The sequence below is a fragment of the Bos mutus genome, chromosome 6, assembly GCF_027580195.1.
Source record: "Bos mutus isolate GX-2022 chromosome 6, NWIPB_WYAK_1.1, whole genome shotgun sequence".
Taxonomy (NCBI): Eukaryota; Metazoa; Chordata; class Mammalia; order Artiodactyla; family Bovidae; genus Bos; species Bos mutus.
Window position 1 is genome coordinate 101,064,744 of NC_091622.1, and position 25,985 is coordinate 101,090,728.

General features: G+C 39.5%; 1 protein-coding gene and 1 pseudogene across 1 annotated transcript in view; both read right to left on the reverse strand.

Moving 5' to 3' along the window:
- Positions 1–25,985, reverse strand: part of MAPK10 (mitogen-activated protein kinase 10) — a 551,463-nt gene that overhangs the window by 413,737 nt on the left and 111,741 nt on the right. The gene's annotated exons all lie outside the window — the stretch shown is intronic.
- LOC138988178 (ragulator complex protein LAMTOR5 pseudogene) lies at positions 15,071–15,346 on the reverse strand (annotated as a pseudogene).

Below are 25,985 nucleotides of genomic sequence, written 5' to 3' on the forward strand. Positions count from 1 at the left end.
ATTTAATTTAAATTTTAAATTTAAAAAGAAGACGACCCTGAGTTCCAGAGAGAAATGCAGCCCAGCTGGCACTCTGACTGGGATCTTGTGAAGCTTTGAGAAAAGGATCTGGCTAAGTTGTACCTGGACTACTAATCTATAGAAACTGTGAGACAATAAGTGAATGTTGTTTTAAGCTTCCAGGTTTGTGGTAACTGCTTATAGCAGCAATAGAAAGCTAGTAACACTGTGCCAAATCCTACCCCCTAATGTTGCAGCTACAAACAGCAAATATCTCTTACAGATTGGCAAATCTGTGGTGAAGTTACTTCTGAGTGAAAAAATCAGTATAATATAATTTCATTCTCTTCCTAAATTTAGATTTGTGTAAGGAATTCCAGACTATTCCCAGACACTCCCAAACTCAAAACTTTGATGTTATTCTTTCATACCACATACTTCAAAACCTAAGCTAAATATTACTCACCAGCATTTAGAACTTTTCTAAACTGAAATATGTATGGATGTGAGAGTTAGACTGTAAAGAAATCTGAGCACTGAAGAACTGATGCTTTTGAACTGTGGTGTTGGAGAAGACTCTTGAGAGTCCCTTGGACTGCAAGGAGATCAAACCAGTCAATCCTGAAGAAATCAGTCCTGAATATTCACTAGAAGGACTGATGCTGAAGCTGAAGCTCCAATACTTTGGCCACTTGAAGCAAAGAACTGACTCACTGGCAAAGACTCTGATGCTGGGAAAGATTGAAGTCAGGAGGAGTAGGGGACAACAGAGGATGAGATGGTTGGATGGCATCACTGACTCGATGGACTTGAGTTTGAGCAAGCTCCAGGAGTTGGTGATGGACAGGGAAGCCTGGGATGCTGCAGTCCATGGGGTCACAAAGGGTCGGACACAACTGAGTGACTGAACTGACCTGACTGAAACTGAAATCTTTTATATGTGCAAGAGTCTGCTTGAAAAATCAAAGGATTATATTAATTTATAACTGACAAAGGGGAGAACAGAGTCTTATTTTAGAATAAATTGAAATGCTTCATTTATCTCTGCCTTTGCTTCTTCAGTTAACCCCTGGGGTATAAATTTTAGTGCTTTCTTATGGTCAGAAACAAAACCACAATAGCCTACCCATAGTTATAACTACAATAACATTTCCATGGCAAACCCAGTTTTCTAGAATTTTGCATAATACAGCTATTTGAATGCTTACAATCCAGCATATGGGTTCAAACTTGACATTTAATGTCTCAAGGCTTAAAGCAAACTGTTTCATCTCTTTCAAAAAAAAACATTAAAATGTTGGCTTCCAAAACAATATGTTGGCTGACCAAGGACTTTCAATGCTTACAGTCCTTGAATTCAAAACTACTTTTTTTATTAAAATTTTTTTTCTTTTTCTTCTCCAAGTATTGTAAAAGGCTACAAAATTAGCATCTGACAGTCTACTTGGATGTAAATCCTTCAGTCACTCAAAGAAAAGGATCATGTCCAAAGTCACATTTTGGAAAGACCCTGGAGTAGATGGAGTTTCTCAAGAGGATGGGGATTAACACCACAGATTTCAAGGAGTCCCCACTCAGGGTCAGAGAGAAGCACAGACAACCAGAGAAGAAGGCAAGGCCAGACTCCGTTTATTTGAAAAGTCCTCTTAACAAATAAGCTGTATTCATCATCCAGTTTTAAATTTTTATGTCCTACACTGTTATTTCCAAACTTTCTGGAAAGCTGGTACATAACAGCCTTATGTGGGCTTCCCTGGTAGCTCAGCAGTAAAGAATCTGCCTGGAATGCAGGAGACCCAGGTTCGATTCCTGGGTTGGGAAGATCCCCTGGAGGAGGGCACAGCAACCCACTCCAGTATTCTTGCCTGGAGAATCTCCATGGACAGAGGAGTCTGGTGGGCTACAGTCCATGGGGTCACAGAGTCAGACACAACTGAGCGACTAAGAACAGCACAGCACTACAGCTTTATGTTAGCAGTTCTCTTATGAATTTGTTGTTGTTGTTCAGTTGTTAAGTTATGTCCAACTCTTTATGACCCCACAGAGTGTAGCCCACCAAGCTCCTCTGACCATAGGATTTCCCAGGCAAGAATACTGGAGTGGGTTTCCCTTTCCTTCTCCGGGGGATCTTCCCGACCCAGGGATCAAATCTGTGTCTCCTGCATTGCAGGCAGTTTCTTTATCACTGAGTCACCAGGGAGTGAAAGTGAAAGTTACTCAGTTCTGTCCAACTCTTTGTGACCCCATGGACTACACAGTCCATGGAATTCTGCAAGCCAGAAGACTGGAGTGGGTAGCCTTTCCCTTCTCCAGGGGATCTTCCCAATCCAGGGACTGAACCCAGGTCTCCCACATTACAGGCAGATTCTTTACCAGGTAAGCCACAAGCGAAGCCCAAAGCCCCTATTTATACTCTAAAAACCATTTAATTGGTTATTGATTAAAAGGCTGGGGCAAAGTTGGAGGGGACTAGGGACCACAGACATAAATTCCCAAATACTTTCGGGAATTCCCAAGAACTTTACAAAGCAGGTTCTGACAGTCAAGGGCAGTTGACAGTAAAGACAGCCAGTGCTGGCTCTGGAATGACAGCTCATTTGGAACATGCATGCACCGAAACGGAAACAAAATCTGAAGATACTGGACAATCCACTTACTACACAACCCTCACAACAACTCCAAGAGATAGCTACTTATTTTATTTCCATTTTATAGGCGAGGAGTCTGAAATACAGAAAGATTAAGTGAGATGCCCAAGATCCTACAGCTGGTAAGTGTCAAGCCAGGACCTGACACCAGATCGTCTGCCTCCAGAGTCTGTACATATCATATGATTAAGTTAAGCACCAGAGCAGAACGTACAGAGACCAAAGGCAGAACAAAACCATGGCTAGGAATTAAGCGATAATAGAGAACAGGGAGAACCAGAAACGACTAAGATGCAGCCCAAATACACCAGAGCAAGATGATCCTTGTTTGGGTGAAGATGGTAATGAGATTTTTCTACTAAATGGTTAGAGCCCATAAGGGCATCAGACCCTTGAGTTACACATAACATTCACTTTCACTCTAAGCGTGCAGGGGAGAGAAATTATCGCAGGCAGAAAAGCAGCTATGGGGAGAGGGAAGGAACATAAGACAATTTTCCCTCCCACTTCCCTTTCCCTCTCTAACTCCCCACGTTCTCCTTCTGTACACACTGTCATGCATGTGTGCATGTACACACACACACACACACACACACACACACACTGAAATCTGAAAGCCTCCTGTAGTTTGTTTCTGATATTTATTGAAAATTATTAGAGAAAATTAGCTGAGACATTAAATTCAACACACCATAGCAAGGAACCATGTCAAGAGAATTTCCTATAAGCTAAAGCTCACCTATCAAAATAATTTAGGTAGCGGATAGCTTTTTAATTAATTTTAAAGTTAGTTGCTTCAATACATAATTTGAGACTCCCTGGGAAGGCTTGTGATCCATAAATTATTTCTTTTGTCAATCAAGTTATTAACTCTACCATTAGATTTTCCCTCATTTGAATACTTTCAACTTTTAAAGAGTCTCCTATGAGTTTCAGCAACGAGATAGACTCAGCAGTACAGATACCCCTCGTGTTACCAAAAACCAAAATGCTGGATAAAATATAACCCCCCGGGGACTTCTCTCGTGGTCTAGTGGTTAAGACTCAGTGCCTCCACATGGGGCAACTAAGCTCCTGGACCACAACTACCGAGCCTGTGCTCCAGAGCCCGGGCGCCACAACTGCTGAAGCCCTCATACCCTAGAGCCCATGCTCTGCAACGAGAGAAACCACTGCAATGAGAAGACTGGGCATACAACTGGAAAGTAGCCCTCACAGCACAGACAAAAACAAATAAGTAAAATAATAAGACTCAGTGTTTCCAATGCAGGGGCTGCAGGTTCGATCACTGATCAGGAATCGAATATATATTCAGTTCCTGGAGAGACAGATATATATATCAATTCAGTGCAGTTCAGTCACTCAGTCATGTCTGACTCTTTGCGACCCCATGGACTGCCGCATGCCAGGCTTCCCTGTCCACCACCAACTCCCAGAACTTGCTCAAACTCATGCGAACATCTTTTAGATCATTGAAAAAGCAAGAAAGTTCCAGAAAAATATATATATATAAAAGTGAAAGTGAAAGTCACTCAGTCAGGTCCGACTCTTTGCGACCCCATGGACTATGGTCCATGGAATTCTCCAGGCCAGAATACCGGAGTGGGTAGGTGTTCCCTTCTCTGGGGGATCTTCCCAACCCAGGGATCCAACCCAGGTCTCCCACATTGCAGGCAGATTCTTTACCAGCTGAGCCATAAGGAAAGCCCATATATATATATATAAATATATATATCCCAAAATTAGTTTATAAGGCTGGGTAATAATAATAAATAAGAAAGGTAAATCTTAAGTGCCAGAAATTAAGCAGGAACTCAAAACCAGAGGTCTGACAATAGAAGTGGGTGTCATGGATCTGGAGGGCAGAGCCAGGAGAGAAGGCAAGAAAACCAAGTCCTGGAAGAGGCTGTCTCCAAGATAGGAAACCTAAGGGGTGAAAAATAACTCCACCTCAGTAAATTAAAGCCCCAAGGCTGAAGCATGCTTGGGTATATGTCTAAATTTAAAAATATATATATAAATATATGGAGAGACAGAGAGAGTAATTAGCATAGATGTACACAAATAGACAAACAGAACGTAACTGGAGACACAAGGGACCACATATACGTGGGAACTGGATACATGACACCGATCACATTAAAACCATCGGAGAAAAAAGGCCGGAATGGCTGATGAAAAGGCTGATCAGCATGTTTCACCATCCATAAATATAAATAAAAATATCCATATAAATATCCATAGAAACAAACTAAACTTCCATATCTAACTCCCACTACACCCAATATATTCAGATAGATCAAAAAGATAAATGTAAAAATCAAGCCCTCCAAAGAACATATAGAATATCTTTATGACCTGCAGTAGGGAATTATTTCAACAGGACATGAAACACACAGACCACAAAGAAAAGGACCAGGGTCTCAGTGTGACAGACTGTGTCATTCTGAACACAACTGCGCCCCCCTACACCCGCACCCCATGCTATTTGCTTTGGCCAATGAAATGTGGGTATAAAGTGACAGGTGCCACTGGCAAACAGAAGCTTTAAGAGCCTTCCTGTGGGTCTGTAATCTCTTCTCTATGTTGCAAGACTGACATGTCTAAGATAAGAGCCACATCTTCAACTCTAATCTCTGGAGTGAAAAATCTGTGGAGCAGGGCCTGTCAACCCACGTGAATGTGAGTAAAAGCGGAACTTACACTGCAATAAACCCTGAGATCTGGGAGTTCTATTACCGTCACACAATTTACCTTAAGCTGACTGAAACAGCGACATTCAAACATAAAAACTATGGAAGCAAGACTTGCCTGGTAGCCACAAGAGTGGCTAAGACTGCACCCCCAATGGAGGGGGCCTGGGTTCGATCACTGGAGAACTAGATCCCACATGCCTCAGCTAAAACTCTCACATGATGCAATGAAGATTGAAGATTTTGTGGACAGCAACTAAGACCCAGCACAGTCAAATAAATAAATAAAAATAAATATATATCTTTTTTAAAAAACTATGAAAGCAAACAGATTCAGTACAGATCTTTTCAATGGGTATGACTGACAAAGAGACTGGTATACAGAAAACAGGAAGAACATCTACAAATCAATAAGAAAAGAAAAACAACTCAAGGAAAATGGGCAAAGACTGTGAATAGCCATATTGTAAAAATAAAAACTAAATGGTCCAGAAACATAAAAATAAACCCAACCTCATTACTAATCAGGAACTAAAAATTAACACAAAATGATACCATAGTTCATGCCTAGCAATATGGCAAAAATTTTATTCTGACACTAAAATATATTACACGAATGTGGAGCAGAAGGAATTGTCACAGACTGCTAGAGAAAAAAGGGGGTATAAATCTGTACAACTGCTTTAGAGAAAAATTTGATAGTATCTATTAATAGTAAAATTTCAGAAAACTCCACTGCTAGGTTCACCCCCTAAAGAAACTTTTTAACACATACACAAGTTTAAAGATACCCACAGAAAAGATTTTACTGTTTGTAATAATGGAAAAATTAAAACAATTTAAGTGCCTATCTACAGAAGAATGGATTTTTAAAAATCAAATATTCCAATAGTGTACTGCCATACAGTAATTAAATAGGTAAAATATATGAAATAGAAAGACATATACCAAGATGTGCAGATCTCAAATATTCACCACTGACTGAGAAAAAGTGAGATATAGATAAAGAAATAGAGATACAGGATAAGTTAGAGATTGATAGGTATGGATATATTGTATGAAATCATTTAGTAAACTGAAAACATAACAAACCATACTCTGTGTGGGTGTGTGCATCTGTCTGTCTGTCTGATGTATCATACATAAGCAGCAACATCTAAAGAGGATTCTGGTAAACTCTGGGGAGAAAAATAAGGAGATGAAGTAGGTTGCATGGGTTCACTGTATCTGTAGTATAGATTTCTTTTTTTTTTTTTTAATGTTTTTAGAGCAAATATGGCCCAAAATGTTGACATCTGTGAAGTCCAGCAGTGAATAGTAACAATGTTGAGCTTCATCAGAGTCCTGTGATCCTGGAAAACAGCAATGTTTAAAGAAATCCCCCCCCACTCACTCTTTTGTGTACCGGAAAACGGCTTAGCTCAAACAACCACTGGTTCCCATGTAAACTAGATAAGACTCACAGACAGTGCCCTGGTTTACCTTCAACGTGGACAGATACAGACCCTCCAAATTCCCATTCTCCACCTCAGAAATGATTCACTGAACTGCTTGTCCCCACTGATCCAGCAGAAGAAAGTGTTTGTTAACCTGTGATTAATTTCTCTCCTACCCCAAGGTCTCTTGTCCCTTAGAGGTCCCTGGAGAACAGACTGTCCTTAGGGTAGAAAGGTCTCTAATCTATCCCATCTAGCTACCCTTCCGGCCCACTTCTGCACACCATTCCCTCTCACCTTCCTACTCTTTCTATTAAAGAAGATCCCTTTTTGTATAATGCTTGCAGATCTGATGGTCAAAGTCTTCAAAATGGGTCTCTTTCCCCATTGTGCAATAATCCCCTCAAATAAAGTCTTTCTTGGGCTTCCCTGGTGGTTCAGTGGTAAAGAATCCACCTGCCAGTGTGGGAGACACAGGTTCAATCCCTGATCCAGGAAGATTTCGCATGCTGCCGAGCAACTAAGCCGGTGTGCCGTTAACTATTGAGCCTGTGCTCGTCAGCCCAGGAGCTCCAACTATTGAGTCCATGTGCCAACTACTGGAGCCCACACACTCTAGAGCACATCAACACAATTGGAGAGTAGCCCCTGCTCACCGCAACTAGAGAAAAGACCACGCAGCAACAATGACAGTACAGAGAAAAATAAAACAAATAAATAAAATTAAAAAAATAAAGTCTTTCTAAGTCTGGATTTGTTTTTTATTTGACAACCCAAGTACTTCTACTTTCTCATATATTGACTATTTCGTAATATAAAAGATATTTTAAAGAGGGTCTTATTAAATAGAAAAAAAATAATTGTTTAAAAAGAATAGTTTTCAAAATGTCTTGATGAAAACAGCAACAGAACTCAAGCTGTATCAACCTTCTATCAGAGGTAGGATGAGAATTTCTGATTGACCAGGCCGGTCAGGGGACCCCTATGAGATAAAAGTGAAGGAACTGCGAAAGTTAAATCTGGGAATTAAGACTCAAATGGGCAAAACAACTGCCTTCAGATATGTAATGGGTTAATTACATGAGAAATGGAAGGAAGTTTCTATACGTTGCCATTAGGTAGAATTGTGATCAATAAATGGAAGCTTCAGGAAAATCTCAGCACAATCTACTGAAGAATTGTCTGACAGCATTGTCCAAAGGTGGAATGGGCTCCTTGCAAGTGCCAAGGTCCAGACATTATGTGTATGAACCGCTAGACCAATTGTGTTAGATAGGTTGTTGGACCAGGTAACCCACTGGCTTCTGGATTCCATGGTTCTATCTACTGGATAATGCAGAGAGCATCTGAGTAAACTTTAATAACCAGGCGGTCACTTACTGCCAATGTTTTCCAATTGCCAATAGTTCCCAATTCATTAGACATAAGGAGCTGAAAAAAGTAAACACCACCCACTGGAAGATACACGCATTAAGAACTTTTTTTAAGAGGGGAAAGAATAAAATCAGAATAATCATTAAGCAAAAGAAGTCATTCTTTCATTAGAGTGTTCACATGAGAAAGATACAAAAAGAACTCTAACTCCAAGACACCAGACGTAGCTTATGCTTCTTACTGCATCCATCTTAAAGCATTTATGAGTCAAAAAAAAAATGTAAATTCTCCACCAAGGAAGTATTTGATGGCTGAACACTGGATAGAGCAATGAGAGACTTCTCTGAAAGCCATAACAGGAAACTCTGAATGGATATATCAATCAATCTAACATAACTGAGACAATAACAAGGTTCTGGACAGCCAAAAAAAATGACAGCTGATTGAATTTAAACAACTTCTTTACAGAAAGAAAAAGAAAAAAGCTGCTTTGCAGATCTGTTTGTCAGTGACTTTCATATTCCAGTCTCCATGACCATGAAAGCCACACAAAGGGTATAATTATATTTCACAGAAGCTGTTCTTATTTTAAATCTGCCCCTAATATAAAGCAGCCAACAGAGGAAATTGTATTTAATAAGACATCTGGCTTCTAAATGAAGATACCCATTTTTCTTCTAAAATAATGTTAATTTGGTTTGTAATTGAAACATGTAGTTGATGTCATTTAGAGTTTCCTGTCCCAGAAAATTGTTTACAAATGAAATACATCAGAATACTTTCAAGCTGCAAGATTATGCTTTTATCTAAAGTATGACAAGACTGAATAGATATTTTGACATTAACATCTTCCAAGAGAATTTAATTTCTTTTTATGCATGAGATTATATTTTCTTTAACTAAAATGTAAATAACACAGGATATTTGTTTTGCTATTTGCTTTATTCTATGCTATCTTTTTATTTTAATATTTATCTAGCCATTCATTCATTCTATCCATTCATTTTCTCCAGAATTAAATGTTTTACTTATACCTCCCTCTGTTAAACAAAATTCTTCACCTGCTTCCATTGTACCTCCTTTCTTTTTCCACTGCTTTCCTTTTCTCTTATCTCCTATCTTCCTCCTTCTTTATTCTACCTTTGCAACCAAGAGGATTCATAATTGTTCACTACAAAGGGAAAGAACTGAATGCTAGTGGGGGAATTACTTTGCATACAGAAGACCCTCCTATAGAAAGACACTTCTAAAAAGTGTCATCATAGAAGACAGTCAAATGTGAAGTAAAAAAGTAATAAAAGATGGCCCAAATTACCCAAAAGTCAAACTACTCAAATCTAGAAATTAAGATTAGTGGTTATCACAGTCACCAAAGCAAAGACAGTTCTATTCTTCCTAAAATAGCTATTGACATTTTATTACTAATTAAGAATTAAAATATTTAGTTCTTATAGTACATTGGCAATAAAATTGGATACTATGGAGAATTCATCAAGAAAAAAAATCTTACTTCATAAGTATTCCACTAATCTCTTCTTGCAAAATAAAAAATAAATCCATGAAAAGTGAATAGAGTGGAAGCCTGCACCCAAATCCATCTCTTCTCAAAATAATTGGCCTCTCCTGTCTTCTTTAAATTATACATACAGGTATTCCTGAGTTAATCTTAAAATAGAAATTTACAATTAAAATAAAGTTGATTCTATGAAAAAGATTGTTTCTTTAAAATGTAAAGTATTGTTTCTGTCATTATGCATGTCCTAATATGTATTTTTTGAAGATCAAATGGAGTACATTTGCTAGCATGCTGCAACACCCCTGGCTTAATTAAAATGCCTGAAAGATGCTTTTAGCCTGCAGCAGAAATTGTTATATAATTACTCTAATGCATCTGCTATGTTTTCACTTTTATTTTTTTTAACAAAGATGAACCCAGGTGATTTCTGGGTAACTCTAATATGAATCAAGAAGGATAATTGTAGAAAGTGAAAGTGTAAATAACATATGTCAAATTCAGAGTAATTCTAGAACTTTGCCTTTGAATACAATTACAGTCATTTGCTTTTTAAGAGTTTAGGGGGTCTGTTATAGTTGTGAAGAAATTTTCCTAGCAATATTCATCAGAAATAAACCAATTGTCACAATGAACTTGTATGTATCAAACTGAGTTACAGGACAGGAGGCTGAGTGTACTACAGCAAATTCTAATCTCAGCTATTTTTAATTTTTAAATTGATGGATGTTCCAATGGCTACATGTGTGTGCTTAGTCCTGTCCAACTCTTTGCAACACATGGACTGTAGCCTGCCAGGCTCCTCTGTTCATGGAATTTTCCAGATAAGAATACTGGAGTGGGTTGCCATTTCCTTCTCCATCCAATGGCTAAGACGGTAACGAATCTGCCTGCAATGCAGGAGACCTGGGTTCAATCTCTGAGTCAGAAAGATCCCTTGGAGAAGGGAATGGCAACCCTCTCCAGTATTCTTGCCTGAAAAAATCCCATGGACAGAGCTGCCTGGTGGGCTACAGTACATGGGGTCACAAAGAGTCAGACATGACTGAGTGACTAACACTTTCAGTTTCACCAAATTTAAGAGTTCTCCTTTTTAGAAAACTAGAACTCTGAGAAGAACACAAACTTAAGTCATCAATAGTTCACTTTAGTTCATTTAAATACATTTTTTTCAGTAGAGTAATAGCATGTCTCCTACAACCGTTTCTCACAATATTTTAAAATAGTAAAAGTAATTCTCACAATATTTTAAGATAATAAAAGTAATTCTTAATGATATTTATGGATTTTAAGAAATCGAGTATTTATGCCTCAATAGTTTTATTCAATTATTGATATGTACACATCTGAGAGGAGTGGTTTGGCATTGTATTTATAAAAGATTTTTTTTTAAGTGTAGAATACAGATAAAAGATACAGTTGCAGACTTTAAACACAAGGTGAGATTCAGAAATATGTAAGAGCACGATATAGACAACCATATACAGAGAAAATACTTCTGGCATTTTTCAGGGGAAATTATGTCATTTGTGATTCACTTACATTTGGCAATGAAACTGCTGTTTCTTCAGATGTTCTGTCCAGGGCCTGTGAAAACTGAAGTCTTACCAAAATTTTTACCTAGAAATAATGATCTGATTATATTTTGAGATCATAAATGTTGTGTTTCTCTTTGGAGGGGGTAATCAGCCATATTTAAACAGATACCACATACTGAGGCAGGAGATAGATGGGCCCCAGGCTAAGCAGCCAGAATTTGTCCTTGTGGATGGGTATCCCAAATGAGGAGTAAGAAAAGAGCTGAACCCTGCTCAGATAAGAGATAAATGACCACATATTCCTTATTCTCGAAGTCAAGGAGAACTTCCCTACTACATACATACAGAGAATCCTAAAAGATGACACTGTTAAAGTGCTGCACTCCATATGCCTGCAAATTTGAAAAACTCAGCAGTGGCCACAGGACTGGAAAAGGTCAATTTTCATTCCAGCCCAAAGAAGAGCAATGCCAAAGAATGTTCACCATATCGCAAAATTGCACTCATTTCACGTGCTAGCACAGAAATGCTCAAAATCCTTCAAGCCAGGCTTCAACAGTATCTGAATCGAGAACTTCCAGATGTTCAAGCTTGTTTTAGAAAAGGCAGAGGAACCAGAGATCAAATTGCCAACATCCAGGGATCACAGAAAAAGCAAGAGAATTCCAGAAAAATATCTATTTCTGCTTCATTGACTACACCAAAGCCTTTGACTGTGTGGATCACAACCAACTGGAAAATTGTGAAAGAGATGGAATACCAGACCACTTTACCTGCCTCCTGAGAAATCTGTATGCCCGTCAAGAAGCAACAGTTAGAACCGGACGTGGAACAACACACTGGTTTCAAGTCAGGAAAGGAGTATGTCAAGGTTGTATATTGTCACCCTGCTTATTTAACTTCTATGCAGAGTCCATCATGAAAAATGCTGGGCTGGATGAAGCGTAAGCTGGGATCAAGATTGCCAGGAGTAATATCAACAACCTCAGATATGCAGAAGACACCACCCTTATGGGAGAAAGTGAAGAGGAACTAAAGAGTCTCTTGATGAAGGTGAAAGAGGAGAGTAAAAAAGCTTGCTTAAAACTCAACATTCAAAAAACGACTATCATGGTATCCGGTCCCATCACTTTATGGCAAATAGATGTGGAAACAATTTAAACAGTGACAAACTTTATTTTCTTGGGCTCCAAAATCACTGTGGATGGTGACTGCGGCCATGAAATTAAAAGACACTTGTTCCTTGGAAGAAAAGCTATGACAAATCTAAACAGCATATTAAAAAGCAGAGACATTACTTTGCCAACAAAGGTCCGTCTAGTCAAAGCTATGGTTTTTCCAGTAGTCATGTATGGATGTGAGAGTTTGACTATAAAGAAAGCTGAGCATCCAAGAATTGATGCTTTTGAACTGTGGTGTTGGAGAAGACTCTTGAGAGTCCCTTGGACTGCAAGATCAAACTAGTCAATCCTAAAGGAAATTAATCCTGAATATTCATTGAAAGGACTGATGAGGAAGCTGAAACTCCAATACTTGGACACCTTCTGCAAAGAGCCGACTCATTGGAAAAGACCCTGATGCTGGGCAAGATTGAAGGCAGGAAGAAAAGGGGATGACAGAGGATGAGATGGTTGGATGGCATCACTGACTCAATGGACATGAGTTTGAGCAAACTCCAGAAGATGGTGAAGGACAGGGAAGCCTGGCGTGCTGCAGTCCATGGGGTCACAAAGAGTCCAACACAACTGAGTGACTGAAGAACAACAACAAGCACAGAAAGGCTCCTTGAAGGTCAAAAAGACAGGGGGCGTCACCTCATGGTAATGATGTCAACCTGCTGTTAGGCACCTTCACTAGAAACCATCTTGAATGCACAGAGGAAAGGACCTTGATATTAATATATATCAAATACAGACTCAGAACCAGCCAAAGCAAGATGACTGGCCAAAGGAAACCTGGAAGAAATTCCCCATAAAAATGATTCAAAGTGATTCACCTTAGAGCAGTGGGATTGAGTTTTTCAAAAAGAGGAAATGGAAAAGGGAGGACATCTATGTATATGTAGGCTTCCTGGATGGCTCAGCAAGTAAAGAATCCGCCTGCAATGCAGGAGATGCAGGAGACATGGATTCAGTCCCTGGGTCGGGAAGATCCCCTGGAGACGGGCGTGGCAACTCATTCCAGTACTCTTGCCTGGAAAATCGCATGGACAGAGGACCTTGATGGGCTATGTCCATGGGGTCACAGAGAGTCAGACACAACTAAGGGACTGAGCACACATGCATCTTTGAATGTTTTTGGCGGATCACAGAAATCGTTATTATTTGTTAGAAATGAATGAAGTAGCTATACACAACAACTGTTGATAGATAAACTGAGGCATATTTTAAATTTTAAGCAAATGAGCAAAAATTAATTGAAATGAGGCAGCACCAAACAGAAAATGGTTAAGAGTACTCTTAGACTCTTGGCAGACAGGAGCTAAGGAGAAGACATACAGAAACAGTACAGATATAAAGAAAGGAAGTTATTTGATTTGTTACAGCGTAAAGCCTTAATTGTTTGTGATTGGTCATCCCTACATTTTCAATTTTGTAACCTTGAGGCATCTGCAGGCTAAGATTTTGTTTTGCTTACATAAGCCACCATGGCATTAGAGCCAGCAAAGTGTAATGGTCTCTCATTCAATTAATTTATCACTACATTTGGTCATTTTTCTGATTGATATGGAAAGTTCTACAAATTGTTGGCAGAGGTTCAGTTCAGTTGCTCAGTTGTGTCCAACTCTTTGCGACCCCATGAATTGCAGCACGCCAGGCCTCCCTGTCCATCACCAACTCCCGGAGTTCACTCAGACTCATGTCCATCGAGTCGGTGATGCCATCCAGCCATCTCATCCTCTGTCGTCCCCTTCTCCTCCTGCCCCCAATCCCTCCTAGCATCAGAGTCTTTTCCAATGAGTCAACTCTTCACATGAGGTAGCCAAAGTACTGGAGTTTCAGCGTTAGCGTCATTCCTTCCAAAGAACACCCAGGACTGATCTCATTTAGAATGGACTGGTTGGATCTCCTTGCAGTCCAAGGGACTCTCAAGAGTCTTTTCCAATACCACAGCTCAAAAGCATCAATTCTTTGGCGCTCAGCCTTCTTCACAGTCCAACTCTCACATCCATACATGACCACTGGAAAAACCATAGCCTTGACTAGACGGACCTTTGTTGGCAAAGTCATGTCTCTGCTTTTGAATATGCTATCTAGGTTAGTCATAATTTTCCTTCCAAGGAGTAAGCGTCTTTTAATGTCATGGCTGCAATCACCATCTGCAGTGATTTTGGAGCCCCCAAAAAATAAAGTCTGACACTGTTTCCACTGTTTCCCCACCTATTTCCCATGAAGTGATGGGACCAGATGCCATAATCTTAGTTTTCTGAATGTTGAGCTTTAAGCCAAATTTTTCACTCTCTTCTTGCACTTTCATCAGGAGGCTCTTTAGTTCCTTTTCACTTAATCAGTGTTAAAATAGCTTTCATATATAATAATTGAGATATCCCAAGACTGAATCTATAATGTTGGAATCAATATACTGCTTTTTTTTCCTCCAACCAGGATTATTAAACATAACAAAATTCTATATACAAGGTGACTTAAATCTGCTGTTTCAAAATGTGGTACTTTCCTTAACTAGTATTTCATAAGTCAAGCCACAGAGGGTCAAAAGGCTTACTCTAAAATTAATAGGAAAGTGACCAATGCTTATTACACGAATGGTCTAATTACTAGAACTCTAGTATATTATATTATCTATAAGATAATTAACATAAGGTACCACTGAGGGCCTGTGACAGGCTTCGGAGCACTGATACAAGACATCAGGAGGCCATTTTGTACACTGGCACTGTGATGCCATCGTGTTTCTGGAGCATAATATTCCCATTATCTGATTCTAGACACACCACAGAAATACCAGTGGGGTATGAGGTTAGCTTAGCTGCTTGCTGGGCTAGAACAGATATCACCCCAGCATGCTCATCTGACAGGGTTCTGCGGCAGCCCAGATTGAGTCCTTGTAAATCTGTGCACAGGACTCCAATAGTACATGGATTCTCCATTGTGTCCTCCAAGCACTGCTGCAAGGTAGCCTCCATCCCGCCACGTGTCGCCTCCTTCTGGCCACACTGGTGTCAGGGGCCCCTCAGTCAATCACATGACGCGAGAGGTCAATATACTGCTTTTAAAAACAACACAATTTAATTTAGCTATGATTATATAATAAGCTGGAACCCAAACAAAATACTGAAGTTGGAGTTACTATTAACAGAGACGCAATAGGTGTCTGATGGATGGGAGAGTTGGACTATAAAGAAAGCTGAGTGCTGAAGAATTGATGCTTTTGAATAGTGGTGTTGGAGAAGACTCTTGAGAGTCCCTTGGACTGCAAGGAGATCCAACCAGTCCATCCTAAAGGAGAGCAGTCCTGGGTGTTCATTGGTAGGACTGATTTTGAAGCTGAAACTCCAAAGCCACTTTGGCCACCTCATGTGAAGAGGTGACTCATTTGAAAAGACCCTGATGCTGGGAAAGATTGAGGGCAGGAGGAGAAGGGGACGACAGAGGATGAGATGGTTGGATGGCATTACCGACTCGATGGACATGGGTTTGGGTGAACTCCGGGAGTTGGTGATGGACAGGGAGGCCTGGCGTGCTGCAGTCCATGGGGTCGCAAAGAGTCGGACACGACTGAGCGACTGAACTGAACTGAATAGGTGTCCATGATTTCTATTACCTATCATCTCTGGCAGAATATCCTGTGAATATTTTCTTGCACCCAATGTCATACTGGTCCTTGAAACTATTTTTCTTCCTTTATCATCACTGTTGACCACCTCACCCCACTGCACCGCAGTTTAGCTCACAAAGCTGTGAAGTGTGCTGAAGACAAAATATTGACTAATGTAGTACTTGACACAAAGTGAGCAATTCCACCAAAGCCTGACCAGACATATAAATGAAGGGACAGATAAGTGAGTGAACACATTTTGACAGAGATTCAGGAGCCTCTGTCTGTAAATACTCTCTTCTACTCTGACACAGGATGAAGAAAACAAACATTTGGAAATGCAAGTGATCAAATGTGTAGCCAGGGGCATCAACAAACATCCAGTCACCCTAATCCCTGCCAGAGTTCAATTTGTGGGAGACAAGCTTTGAAGCCAGAGACTTTTTACCATAAAAGTTATAGAAGTGGAGGAATAAAAACTTTTAGCGCTATGATTCCCACCTCTAAATTTCTGTTTCTACAATTCGCAGCTGAAGTTCCTCTTGTGTATCCCCTAATTAGTCTCCTTTAAAATAATTGGTGTTGTTCTCGCCTGTTATTTGAGTGTTGTCCCTAGCTGTGACACAAAATGAACCTTTCTGGAAGTGTCTCCCCAGGAGGGATTTAAGTGCTTAAGGAGGCTTATTTATTCTCAAGGCTGAGCAACCACTTAGTCCATTACAGTGGAAACGGCGATTTCAAGGCAAGTGTGTACTGCTAAAAACAGGTGCATAAGAATGTGGCTGTCTTCCAGTTTTAAGAAGGCAAGAAATTCAAATTAACCCCATGAAGTCTTCTGCTGGAAACCACCACTCAGACAAGCAAAACAATAAGCACTTTCTGCTCAACTCTGGACAGCTCGATTCTCCAGATTCTTGGCACTTTTGGTTATTTTCTTTTACTACTTCAAAGTCAAGGGGAAGCAAATCACAAAGCTTTAGTAATTCTAAATGAAAAGCCACAGGAAAGAAAAACAGCAATGAAAGAGAAGGAAATATTGCAGGTTATTAGAAATCAAACTTTACCCAAATTTTAAAATTCATTTCTCAATACAGTGGGTACAATGTTTCAATCTAGGAGAAAATTCATTTTAAATGATTTAATGCTGGCCTTGCTTATCCACAAAAACTCATTAGCTTAATAAAACAGAGGCTTTGTTTGCCAAGTCGCACACTCCTGCCTGGCTCATTTACAGGGCTAGAGGGCAGCCTGACGCTGTTCTGTCGCTCTTAAATTCTCCCATGTGCCTAACACAGTGATAGGTGACTGTGACTGGGGAGTTGAAATTTTAAAACACCACCCAAAACCTAGTGCTGCTGCATTTCATTTCAAACAATAGTCAGTCCAACAACATAAATCCTGCTTGTAGAATGAAATGCTATATGAAGTCACGTCCCAAACACCACATTCCTCTTTTCCTTTATGCCTCTTCCCCAATGTCTACTGAACAAAAACGCACAACCTGAAAGCTGAGAGTTATGTTTTATTCACTGGACAAAACTGAGGACTTAAGTCTGGAATACAACCTCTGAAATACTGCTCCGAAGAGGTGTGGGAGGAGCTGGGATACACGGGAGTTTTTGCAACAAAGACCAGGTCAGTCAGAACATCAAAAGATTACTATTAATTAAAGAAAACCAGCTATCTCAATTTAAGGAATTTAGTGCTTTTCTATGCATGGAAAGATGCAAGAGTATGGGCTCACTGAAATCATTCCTTTGATATGCACCTCAGCTCTCTTTCGGGTCAGAATATCTTGTGCTTTTTCATCCTGAGTCTCCCCAGGGTGCATGATGGGGGAAGGGCGGACACATCCTTTGTTTACTGCCACGGCAGGCAATATGCGCTCAGTGACGCCCATTCATTTCTAGCTCTGTGCCACAACGTGTGCGTGTGTGTGTGTGTGTGTGTGTGTGTGTGTGTGTGTGTGTGTGTGTGTAGGGGGGAAGGAAGAGAAAGACACAGAGCAAAGTTGCTGCTATCCTAGAAGACCACGCCTTCTCCCAACAATGAGACATTTATTGTGGATTGATTTGCCTCTTCCAATAAGCGTTGTGTGGACAAAAGAAATGGCCTGAATGAGGCATCTTCGAATTACAATGGACTGACTCGATCAACTGTGGAACTAAATCGTGGTGAACTTTTAAATTCCCTACCATTAAACCTGCTCATGCTGCCAGGATGCGTTGAAATTTTGCACATGGGACCCAAGAGAATAAAGACACAGTGCTCTGGCACTCTTGGTTCTGTCTGGGGTGAAATTCTAATGAAAAATGAACTCGAGAAATTAAAATCAAGTTAATTACTGTCACTTAACAGAGACTTGAGTGTATTCAGTTTCTTGCTTACCTGATATTTTTCACTTTTTCTTTTGTGTGTGCGTGTTGCAGTCGGGAGACAGTTTTCCAAACAGCCAATTCTTGGATTTAGATGGTGCAAGAAGAATTCTAGCTGTTACAGCTGGGGTTAAAATGTGCAAACGCCTGCAGCACATCACTCTCTTTGACTAAGCTGTCAAAACATTTAAATTGTGTCCCTGTCTTTCCTCCTTCCCTCCTCCACGATCTCCCCAGCAGGGGCCCCCAGCACTGAATTTTTGTCAAAAGAGAAGACAGAGTCAAATTGGCAAACTGTATCTTTCTAAAAGGACTTCCAACCTTCTTTGTGTTGCTTGTCATGTTTATTTCGGTATGTCATTTTTGCATTAACCCTTGCTGATTCTTTCCAGTTTGATTTCATGGAAATGCCCTTATCTTAGGTCAGCTAACAACAAAAGACATCACATTTGGTTAACAGGTGTGCTTTAAAAATAATAATCGTAATTGGAGACTTTCACCATGTCTGGACAATGAGGAAAATAAGTAGTTTGCAGAAACACCTTTTAATTACTTCAACTGATAATAGGATAAACTGTAGAAGAAATACTTTCCTAAATACGTTGTTTAAATTCTGAAATGTGTATAATGGAACAAAGAGACAAACATCACCCTTACATTATAAATAATTAAATAAATATTATTAATATACACTTATGACTGCAGTCCATGGGGTCGCTAAGAGTCGGACACGACTGAGCGACTTCACTTTCACTTTTCACTTTCATGCATTGGAGAAGGAAATGGCAACCCACTCCAGTGTTCTTGCCTGGAGAATCCCAGGGATGGGGGAGCCTGGTGGGCTGTCATCTATGGGGTCGCACAGAGTCGGACACGACTGAAGCGACTTAGCAGCAGCAGCAGCAGCAGCATGACTGTAACCAATATTAAAAATTATTAAAATGTCAGAAAATATTTATTATTAAATACCTGCCAAGACCCAGGCTCTATACTTCCAAGCACTGCATTTAGTCCTCACACATCAGGCATTCAACCTTGCACCCACACTGTGCTAAGTCTTGTCATACACATGAGAAAGACACAATATTTACCCCTTTGATAGCTCACGGTCTAGTGAGGAAAAATGACTGGTAAAAAAATTGTGAAATGAGATTCTATGGATGCATGTCCACTTACAAAGTCATCTGATAAAGGTCATTCAACTATAATTGAGGGAGTTGAAGATGTTAAACAAATACAGATTTGTAAAAAAAAAAAAAAAGGGCGGGGGGAGGTGATGCAAGTACTGAAAAACTTAAGTTAGCCAGAAGAGAAAATACTGGGGTGGGAGCAAGACAAGGAGGGGCCGTTTTTCAGGTCACGAAAGCAGCCTTTAAAAAGGCAAAGAGACTTCACTGCTGGTCCAGTGGTTAAGACTCTGAGCTCTCAATGCAGGGGGCACAGGTTTGATCCCTGGTCAGGGAACCAAGATCTCACAGCCAAACAAAGGCAGGAAGTTCTATGAAAGCAACGCATGTTTAGAAGAACACCAAATGGTCATCATTAAACCTCAAAATGGAAGACAAGGGAAAGACACCTTAATACATAGCTTAGTGGACTTTGCTAAAGATAGTGGGCTTTATGCAGACCCTACAGAGAGAGAGCAACATAATTTTTAAACAGAATAGCTCAAAAACTGTATTTCTAGTCTAGAAATAATGACATAGATATTCTTTATTAATATTTCTTGCCTTTTACCTTCTACATTAATTCAATGTAACTCTCTATACAATATTGTATGTATTATATCCTCATTTTACAGATAAAACAACTGATGCTCACAATCTTTAAGAAACTTGTCCAAGTTCATCTAGCAGCTACGTTTCACAATGTTCTCAGTTTCCCACTCTCTCGCTCATAATAGCTATAGTTGTGTGGTGAAGAGCAGGTGTTTTGGAGGCTAACTGAGCATGAATTCTTCACCACTTTATTTTCTGTGTGAATTTGTGCAAATTTTTCATCTTCTGGGAAAGATAAATGCGATAGTGCACATAAAGCAGTTAGTACAGTGCCCACCCCACAGTTCAATGCTAACCATTAGTAGTATGCTAGCAGGTCAGCTTGAGCACATTTTACATACAAGAACCAAGTATGGGTATTAGTATCTTCATTTTACAGATTTTAGTTAAATGCTGAAACTTAAAGAAATTAAGTCACTCACAGAAAGACACAGAACTATTAATATATGGGAGAGCTTGTTCTGCTCCGAAGACCACACTCATTCTTTTAATGTAGAATATAGTGAATCAGAGACTGTCCCTGATGCCCTATAAAAGATAAATTAAAAGGAGATAAGATAGGAGGCAAGGAGTAGAATATTTAAACAGGTTTTTGTAGAAATGTAAAAGGGAGATTGCAAGAGTCTGAAATAAGTAGAGTTAAAAAAAAAAAAAAGACACTTAAAAGATATCGACAAGGTTGAATGAACAAGAGTGGATGGCAAATTGGATGTTGGGAAGTCAGGGAGCTAGAGAAACAGCACCAAGCTCCCCAGCATATGGCTATAAACTCTTGGAATGTATCTTTTTTTCTGCTTTCCTCCTCGCCATATAGTATTTTTAAATACTAATAAATATTAATATTCAGGATGTTCTTGTGTAACAGCTTCTATTTGCTGTGTGTTAGGAAAATTCATTCATAGGATATAATGGGCAAGGTTGCTCAAGGAAACCTAGCCAGGTTTGAATTAGCTTTTGAGCAGCAGCAATGATAGCTCAGTTGGTAAAGAATCCGCCTGCAATGCAGGAGACCCCAGTTTGATTCCTGGGTCAGGAAGATCCGCTGGAGAAGGGATAGGCTATCCACTCCAGTATTCTTGGGCTTCCCTTGTGGCTCAGCTGGTAAAGAATTCACCTGCAATGCAGGAGGCCTGGGTTCAATCCCTGAGTTGAGAAGATCCCCTGGGGAAGGGAAAGGCTACCCACTCCAGGATTCTGGTCTGGAGAATTCCATGGACATTATAGTCATGGGGTCACAAAGAGTCAGACACGACTGAGCGACTTTCACTTTCACATTCAAGAGAAAGAGAATTGCCCAGAAACACAGAAACATCAGCAAACTATAGTAGTAAAGGCTACTATTACTGCAGGCAATGAATCTGCAGTGGAACTAATCCACATAGAGGTGTGCCTTATAGCAACGTTATTCTATAAATGGTTGAACTAATACTCTGTTGGAGTATTAGTATTACTATTGGCAAAGAATTTGACAGTATTGGTGCAGATTATTAAAATGATAGTCCTTAGGGTATTCTGTTCCTTTGCTGGAACCATCAGTTCCCTATTAGACCACCTCCCCTTCTCCTTTATTTCTCTTTCTCCAGTGAACTCTTGGCCTTCCAGTAGATGCAGCATAGATATCATTTTACAGGAGATGCCTTTCCTGATTATACCAAATATGTCAGTTCCCTCCTCTTACACTTTCTTATGGTCTTCCCTGGTGGCTCAGATGGTAAAGAATGTGCCTACAAAGCGGGAGACCTGAGTTGGATCCCTGGGTCAGAAAGATCCCCTGGAGAAGGGAAAGGCAACCCCTTCCAGTATTCTTGCCTGGGAAATGCCATGGACAGAAAAGCCTGTTGGGCTACAATCCATGGGGTCACAAAGAATCAGACACAATTGAGCGACTAACACTTTCACTTTGTTATACAATTCTTTGGAGCACAGTTTCACTGTCATCTTACATGTTTAAGAAATTAAAAATGCAATTATTATTTGGATTACTCTTTGATCAATGTCAGACTCCCCCAGTTGACTGTAAACTCTTGGAATTTATCTTTTCTCTGCTTTCCTCCTCACCATTATATCTCCTATGTCTAGCAAAGAGCCTATGCTTAGTAGGTGTTCAAGAAATAGTTTTTTGAATGAGTAAATTACTCAAAAATGAATGATTGGATGAATTTGTGAAAATAATAAATAAGGAAGCATATAAACAGGTGGACAAGGAGGGAACTGAATCAAAAAGGGTCAGCAGCTTCAATGAGTTCAAAAACAGTATCAAGAGTTTCACAAGAGAGCCAAAGGCTGTGGGTATTTTAGACTGAATTGTGTACCCTTCAAAATTCACCTACGAAGCCCTGAAACTCAATATCACTTAGAGGATGGGACTTTTAGGATGTAACCAAGCTTAAATGAGGTCAAAGGATGAGAATCCAATAGAACCAGTGTCCTTATACGAGGAAGATACACCAGGGGGGCTTAAGTACGGAGGAAAGCTCATGCAAGCGCATAGGGAGAAGGTGCCATCTGTAAACTAGGAGAAGAAACCAACCCTATCAGCACCTTTGTCTTGGACTCCCGTCTTCCAGAATTGTGAGAAAATTAATTTCTCTTCTCAAGCCACCCAGTCGATGGTACTCTATTATGGCATTCCTGGGAGGCTAAAAAGGTAAGCTATAGATTTTAAGTTTGAAAGAATGGAGTGAAAGTGGGGGGAAGAAAACTAAAACTTAATAGACACAAAAACAAATTAACACACTGTAGTTTAATAACTATATTGAGTACGTGCATGCTAAGTCACTTCAGTCATGTCTGACTCTTTGTGATCCTATGGACCATAGCCCACCAGGCTCCTCTGTCTGTGGGATTCTCCAGGAAAAATACTGGAGTGGGTTGCCATGCCCTCCTCCAGAGGATCTTCCCAATCCAGGGAATCAAAAGATAAATACCACATAGAAGGGGAGGAAAGAGAATCAATCCAAGTAACTTTTGAGCACAGTATTTTGACATTATCCCCACAATCTAGAGAATAAAATAGCTACAAAAAAATCAAGAGCTCTTTCTGCTGGGTTTGTCATCATGATACTGGTGTAGTTATTCTGACACTATTTTGTGTGTAGTGTAAGATTGAGAAAATAATTTGATGATAATTTTTGGAGCCAAGTTTCAACTTGTTAGGGAAATTAAAATGAAGATAGTCTTGTTCAGGCTTCAGGGGAGCAGGGCTCTGACTGACTTCTGACCTTGCCTGGACCTACCTAGCCTACATGCCTACCTGCAAGCACATCAGTCATTTCCAGCAAGTCAAACAGCACTTTGGATAAGAAAGCAAGTGGATGTTGAAATTTCTTCAGCCCCTGGAGACCTAGCCAATCCCTCACGGTCTAAGGAATCTTATGACTCAAGAGGTGAAACAAACAGCTTTGTAAAAGTTAAAAACTGGAGCTGCATTTTTGCAAGCAAACTGATAACAGTATCAGTTTGTGGCCTGGGATTATAAGCGAGAACCCCCAAAGATGCAATTTGAAATCTCACCCATGGAGTGGATACACTGCCTAGGACCCTTTCTCAACTGGAACTCCAGATTGCTGTCATTTGGTACTTTCCAGCGCTTTTCAAGTCTGGATTAATGAAAGTGAAAGTTGCTCAGTCATGTCCAGCTTTTTGCAACCCCATGAACAATACAGTCCATGGAATTCTTCAGGCCAGAATACTGGAGTGGGTAGCCATTTCCTTCTCCAGGGGATCTTCCCAACCCAGGGATTGAACCCAGGTCTCCTGCATTGCAGGCAGATTCTTTACCAGCTGAGCCACCAAGGAAACCCATAGGTATCAGCCCAATTTGGTGATGTATACTTGGTTACTTCTCTCTATTGCTTCTATTTATTTTCTTTTAATGACTGCATATTAAAATTAAATTAAGTAATCTATTAAAAATTGAAACTGTTTATGTGTAACAAGTAGTTTCTTTTGTTAATTAATCCTCCAAACCTGAAACAAAAGTAAATCTTTCAACAAAACACAACTGTGGGAAAAAGGATAAAATTATGTAATGAGATAGGGAAAAAACACTCTGAAACTATCATAATAAAGACTCAGTGAGAAGAGCTCAATGAGGAGAAGGATATGTGCATAGTCCCAGAGTGTCTCCCCACAGATGACTTAGCAGTGAAAGAAAAAAATAATTACAATAACCATACATGGAGAAAACAGAACATCTTGGTTAGGTGACCAAATTAGCATCACCAGTAAGGGCAAACGGATGATGTAGTACTCTGAAAGGGAAAATACACTGATGTTGTGGATGGGTAGGCGCACATGATCTAAGTCTAATCATCAGGAAACACCAGACAGACCCAAAGTGATGAACATCCTATCCTGTATTCTTTGAAAATATCAATCATTTGTTATTAAAGAACTTTTTTAAGAAGCTAAAGAAATCAATCTGGACACAACAGAGATAGGACAACCAATTGCAATACAGGAACCTGAAATGGATCCTGTATTAGAGAGAAAAAAGACATCACTGGGATAATTGACAAATTGGATTATGAACTATAGATGGGGGAAGAAGTATTGTGTCAATGTTATCCTAAACTTGACAACCATACTATGATAATGTTAAAAAACATATCATTTTTCTCAGGAAACACATAAAGTATTAAGAGGTCAAAGGGAATCATACTGTAATATGTGCTCAAATGATTTTATATATATTTATGGGGGGAGGGTGTAGGGAGAATACAAAAAAAGCAAATGTGGCAAAATATTAAAATTTTTTAAATCTGTATAAAGGGTACATAGGCATCTCTATTATTCTTTTAACCTTTCTATGTTTAAAATTGTTTCAAAATAACAAAGTTTTTGTGTTTTTTTTAATCAAACAAATGTATACTCTGGCAGGGGATGTTGAAACTCGGGGAGGCTTTGCATGAGTGAAGGCAGGTGGTATATGGAAAATCTCCACACTGTCCCTTCAATTTTGCTGTGAGTCGAACTTCTCTAAAAAAAGATATCAATTAGAAAAAATCATATATGTATATGTATGACTAAGTCCCTTTGCTGTTCACCTGAAACCATCACAACATTGTTAATCAACTATATCCCAACACAAAAGAAAAAAGTTTTTAAAGAAAATATCAGATGAATAAACACAAAGACAAGATGTAAAGGAGTTGGGATGTTGTAAAGTCCAAGCCTTGATTTTAAGGTAGATTCCTGAATAGTCTAAGACACAAATCATAACAACCTCAATTTACTAAGACAAAGTTGGGACTTCAAGAGGCCTCAAGATTTCAGGCTAGCTAGAGAAGATAAGACCCAGATGAGAAGAAAATGAGCCAAGCTCTTTCCTTGGCTCTACTTTCTTTCTTAATTTAGTCCCTTGACAGATGAGCTCACTGAAGGGAAGAAAGCAGTTTCCTCACACCATTCCCCACCTCCTCCCATTTCTGAAATGATGCTCTGCTCAGATCATTAATTGTCTCATCAAGGCTCCAGCATGCACATTTCAGTGATACTGGCCTTTTATTTCCAGACACAGCTGATAATAAAGAAACTGTGGTAAGATGTCTGCCCTTACCTTACGTTTCCACAGCAATAAAGGAAAAGATACTTTTTCATCAATGTCAGGTTCAGGTTTAATAAGTACGATTTTGTTTTTCAAGCTTCTTACATACAATTTCATGAGTTGGATAACATCCTATAACCCAGTTTTCCTATCCAGATAAAGAGAGGGTAATACCAGATCTAGATTACTGGACTGAGTAATAGGGAAGTAATATGGAAGTATTACCTAAGAAATTGCTAGTATGTAAGTAATATCTAACAATATTTAAGACTGAGTTTTGTGCAACATTTAAAAATAATTTTGCAA